We start from the raw sequence: 6,000 nt of genomic DNA on the forward strand, positions 1-6,000 counted from the left end.
GAAATACAATTTGAGCAAGGTATTGATGAATGTGCATTGTTAGTTTAATTTCCATTGCTCTTTTATGAAACCTAGAGAGGAGGCCTAGAAAAGCAATTGCCATATTTGTGGAATAGAAAGGATGGTGGGATTGTCGTCACCCTCCTGGGCCAGTTGTCCCTAAGTCTGGAGATAAATAATCATGTCATGTAAGAATCTCAAAGGCAATGTCTTTACCTGGACAATGTAGACCAGGGAGAATTACCTAGCAGACAGCTTTCTGGGTGTCTCACCACCCACCTCTTCCTCTAGTGATATTCTTGTTCCAAGTCCCCCACCTGGAGGTATCCAGTATCTTAATTAATACCCTTGTGGCCCCAGGCTGCCTTTACTATAGCATCCTATCCTGCCATGAGCCCTAGCAAAGCCATGGTTTTTGAAACTTTGCCTTTGCCTCAACTGTATGATTTATGTTTATTTTATTTTATTTTATTGAGACAGAGTGTCGCTCTGTCGCCAAGGCTGGAGTGCAGTGGCATGATCTCGGCTCACTACAACCTTCGCTTCCCGGGTTCAAGTGATTCTCCTGCCTCAGCCTCTTGAGCAGTTGGGATTACAGGCACGTGACACCATGCCTGGCTAATTTTTGAATGTTTTAGTAGAGCTGGGGTTTCACCATGTTGGTCAGGCTGGTCTTGAACTCCTGACCTCATGATTTGCCTGCCTCAGCCTCCCAAAGTGCTGGGATTACAGGCATGAGCCATCTCGCCCAGCCAACAGTATTATTTTTTGATAGCCCTCTGTCCTTTCCTCTAAGACTTGTTCTCTGTTATTCATGTTTAAGTTTAATAATGGTTCACCAAGCCAGATACAGTGGCTCATTTCTGTAATCCCAACACTTTGGGAGGCCAAGGTGGGAGGATCACTTGAGCTCAAGAGTTTGAGACCAGCCTGGGCAACATACTGAGACTCTGTCTCCACAAAAAATAAAGAATTAGCCTGGAATGCTGGCTTACGCCTGTAGTCCCAGTTACTCAGGAGGCTGAGTCAGGAGGACTGCTTGAGCCCAGGAGTTCAAGGCGGCAGTGAGTCATGCTTGTGCCACTGTACTGTAGCCTGGGTGACAGAGAGAGATCCTGTCTCTAGAAAAAATAAATTGTTCACTGGATTTGGTCCTTGTCAACTAAACCCTCTGTATTTAAAAAGTGAGTCTTGGCCGGGCGCGGTGACTCAAGCCTGTAATCCCAGCACTTTGGGAGGCCGAGACGGGCGGATCACGAGGTCAGGAGATCGAGACCATCCTGGCTAACCTGGTGAAACCCTGTCTCTACTAAAAAATACAAAAAAAAAAAAAAAGAAAAAGGTGAGTCTTCTGTGATTTAACCTTATAGGGAAGACTAGCATTTTAAGTTACAGGCCCCATGCTGGAGCAGTGTGCAAGAGATTTTTATTATAAAATATCTTAAATAGTTTCACCAATAGAAAGGAAAGAATGCTACTGGTAGGACTATTGGTGACATTTCTTAGAGGCCCATCTTCTAGATCAAATCTTTCCTAGTTGTGATTCGAAGTCAGTCAAGCTATTCTTTTCAGCTCACCTGAAAAGTGAGACGGGCACCCACAGCACTCGGTAGCAGTGATTATAGCAGATGCAGTGAGTCCTGCATTTCAGGATGAAGACACTATTAGGCACAGAAGACCTATTGTAGATTGATAGATGAACGGTGTCAACCCTCAGTGTCACAGTGTAACGCCTGCTGTTTCCATTAAAAAAAAAGAATTTTTATGTCTAACCAAGTTGAAGCTGACAAACATGCTAGCCAGAAATTCGTGAGGATTGCGAAGAAAGAAATATGGCCGGCAAGGAAAGTTTTCATCTCTTCCTAATACATACCTTCTCTTGATGTAACTTTTGTATCAGCTTTCTATGAAGGCTGATGTGTAAGAAAACCCTGCCAAAAAATGGCCTTTAACCTTTTTTTGAGGGGGAAAAAAGGGGGCATAGCCCTGGAATCATCGTATGTTATCTAATCAAAGAGAAACCATGAGAAAAACTTTCTATACTTTCTGTGTAGAAAGTTTTAGAAAATTCTGGAAAGTTCTACTAACATTCAAGAGATTTTTGGTAAGGCATTTTTTAGAAAGACAGTAAAGAGACCCCCTAATCCCTGCTTCTCCTATTTTTTAGGTGAATCTGACAGTCTCCTTTACATTGCAAAAACATAAATAAATAAGAGTATTTTGTTTTCTGGGAACCTGTTATGAATATCATTTTATCTAATAGGAATTGAAAGCCCCTTTTGTGAGAAATCTGTGAGTTTCCTGTTTCCTCAATGTTTGTGAGGAAGGACTTTGTAGTGTTCCCAGGGAGAAAGTCAAAATTTGCATTTTGGAAATATAAACAAAACAAGTACCAAAATGAAGATGGGTCCTGGGATTAGGGAATCAATACAAGACAAACACACACACACATACACACACACAAATGAGGGTAAGTCAGGCTATTTCTGAGCTTGGCTGATTGCATCAATTGTTTGAGGCTGTGGAAATTGATGATTTGGGAGCCTGGGCGGCCTGCCATTTCATCAGTTAACTAGAGCGGGCTCCCTGCTGGTGGCTGCTTTCAAGAGAGTGCAGCAAGCAGCCTCATCCTCATTGCTGCTTAGGAGACACTTTGCACATATTTTTTCAATAAAACAGCACCGTGCAACTTGCTGGGTCAATAGTAAAGCAGAGAAAAACATTTCACTTGGCAAACTGAGTGGCAAAGACTCCAGATTGCCTTAGAGGCAAAGCAAAATAAGGAGTCTCTTCTAATGAGACTACTTGTGCTCTCTAAACACTTCCCTTGTTTTGTTTAATTTGTTGAAATTTGCCCCCTTGTCCTCTAGTGTTTCTCTGTATTCTCCCATTCACAGCCAGAACAGTTTTCAAATGAATGTAAATTTCATGTATATAGTGTCCAAGAGGATCCAGCATTTACCTCTGAGGTTATAACCATGCCTGTCTCAGGGTAGTAATGCTAGGAATGCTTCCTACAGCAGAGTGCGAACATATACCATTAAATTTCCTGCGATTTCAGCATCTTTTCTTTTTTTGCGGGGGGAGAGGGGGACGGAGTTTTGCTGGTTCCCAGGCTGTAGTGCAATGGCGCCATCTCGGCTCACCGCAACCTCCGCCTCCTGGGTTCAAGCAATTCTCCTGCCTCAGCCTCCTGAGTAGCGGGGATTACAGGCATGCACTGCTATACTCGGCTAATTTTTTGCATTTTTAGTAGAGACAGGGTTTCTCCATGTTGGTCAGGCTGGTCTCGAAATCCCGGCCTCAAGTGATCTGCCTGCCTTAGCCTCCCAAAGTGCTGGGATTATAGGTGTGAGCCACCGTGTCCAGCCTTTTTTTTTTTTTTTTCCAAGAGGGAATCTTGCTCTGTCACCTAGGCTGGAGTGCAGTGGTGCGATCTCGGCTCATTGCAATCTCCACCTCCCGGGTTCAAGCAATTCTCTGCCTCAGCCTCACGAGTAGCTGGGATTACAGGCATGCGCCACCATGCCTGGCTAATTTTTGTATTTTTAGTAGAGACGGGGCTTCACCATCTTGGCCAGGATGGTCTTGAACTCCTGAGCTCATGATCCACCTGCCTCAGCCTCCCGAAGTGCTGGGATTACAAGTGTGAGCCACCGTGCCCGGCTGAGATTTCAGCATCTTATATAACTCTAGCAGCTTCCTTTCTCTCTGAGGCCATGCAAAAAGATCACGATGACTCCTACCCTACAGTTAGCTTGCTTTGCCCACTGTACAGCCCTGGGTGTCCCAGAATTACTTGGTGCAAACTTTCTTTGTCTTTATCTGTGTTGTTACAGATATGGATATACACACACATTAAATCTTTTATGTTTCCATGCATATATTTTAATGTAAAATGTGTGTGTGTATGAATTTAATTCTTCACACTCTCAGGCAAGCTGTGTAAATATGTTGACCAGTTATGATATGATGGTACTCGTGTTTGCACAGAAATGCACATTCAGAATAGTCTGCAGTTGTGCAGCTCTGCACTTCATGTACAAGAGGTGGCCTGGGAAAACCCTGCAAACTTTCAGAGCACTGTTTTTCATAGCCGCTGAAATGAACAGCTTAAGGAAGAGGGTAATGCGACAGGAACAAAATGTACAGGTAGAGGTGTAGGAAAAGGTGGCTTTTAAAACTATGAGTTAATAATAGGTTTGTTTAAAATGTTAAGTTCAGAGGTACATGTGCAGGTTTGTTACATAGGTAAACTTGTGTTGTGAGGGTTTGTTGTACAGATTATTTCATCACCCAGGTATTAAACCTAGTATCCATTAGTTATGTTTCCTGATCCTCTCCCTCCTTCCACCCTCCATCCTCCAATAGGCCCCACTGTGTGTTGTTCCCCTCTACGTGTCCATGTGTTCTCGTCATTTAGTTCTCACTTATAAGTGAGAACATGTGGCATTTGGTTTTCCGTTCCTGCGGAAGTTTGCTAAGGATAACGGCCTCCAGCTCCATCCATGCTCCTGCAAAGGACATGATCTCATGTTTTTTGTTTGTTTGTTTGTTGTTAAGACAGGGTGTCGCTCTGTTGCCCAGGCTGGAGTGCAGTGGCGAGTCTTGGCTCACTGTAACCTCTGCTTCCCGGGTTCAAGTGATTCTCCTGCCTCAGCCTCCCTAGTAGCTGGGATTACAGGTGCCTGTCGCCACGCCCGGTTAATTTTTTGCATTTTTAGTAGAGACGGGGTTTCACCATGTTGACCAGGCTTGTCTCGAACTCCTGACCTCAGGTGATCCACCCACCTTGGCCTCCTGAAGTGCTGAGATTACAGGCCTAAGCCACCATGTCTGGCCCAATCTCATTATTTTTTATGGCTGAATAGTATTCCATGGTGTATATGTACCATATTTTCTTTATCCAGTCTATCATTTATGGACATTTAGGTTGATTCCATATCTTTGCTATTGTGAATAGTGCTGCCATTAACATATGCATGTATGTGTCTTTATGGTAGAATGATTTACATTCCTTTGAGTATATACCTAGTAATGGGATTGCTGGGTTGAATAGCAGTTCTGTCTTTAGGTCTTTGAGGATTCACCACACTGTCTTCTACAATGGTTGAACTAATTTACACTCCCACCAACAGTGTATAAACATATAACACATATTTTTTTAAAATAGGCAAGAGGAGATGAAAACCAGGTTTAGTATTTCTTTGTGTAATTTCCCACTTCCTCCATTCATGTTGCTTAATTCAATGTTGGCATGAGGAAGGAACCAGAATTAACCATGCACCCCCATGAGCAGTCTGCTTGGTTGCTCTGTGCCTTGGCATCTTCCTCCTTGAGAAGGGTCAGTGTTCCCAGAGAGTTGTGATATGGCAACTGGGCACACTGGTCTGTTGACCTCCTGAGGGCAAGAGTCATGCATTGTTCATATTTCTGCCCCGGCATACAGCATAACGCCCCTCAATAGTAGCTGCTTATTAGATGGCAGCTGGAGAAAAAGTATGTGCCTCGAGAAGTACGAGGCCCCCACCCTTCTCGAGTCTGTTTTCAGGGTGCAGCTCATGGGCACTCTTCCCTGGGGATAGCACAGTGCAGACAGAAGACCAGGAACTGTGGGCAGAAGTCACTGTTCATGTGAGAGCACCTTGGACAAGTGTCACATGGGCAGACAGCTGGGCCATGGGTTGGGAACAGAGGTGGAGCACAGGAGGTGTGGTGAATTTTCACCAGGTTTGCCTGCGTGAGATGGGAAGCCATGGGGTTTTCACAAGGCTGTAGGTCTGTGGCCAGCATTTGAGAGAGTGGAAGAAGGAAATAAACAAATAGCTCCTCCCTTCCTTCCTTCCTTCCTTCCTTCCTTCCTTCCTTCCTTCCTTCCTTCCTTCCTTTCTTCCTTCCTTCTCTTTCTCTGTGAGATGGGAAGTCACAGGCTTTTCATAAGGCTGTATGTAATCTGTGCCCAGCATTTCAGAGAGTGGAAGAAGGAAACAAACAGCGCCT

The sequence above is a fragment of the Colobus angolensis genome, unplaced genomic scaffold, assembly GCF_000951035.1.
Source record: "Colobus angolensis palliatus isolate OR3802 unplaced genomic scaffold, Cang.pa_1.0 Scaffold293, whole genome shotgun sequence".
NCBI lineage: Eukaryota > Metazoa > Chordata > Mammalia > Primates > Cercopithecidae > Colobus > Colobus angolensis.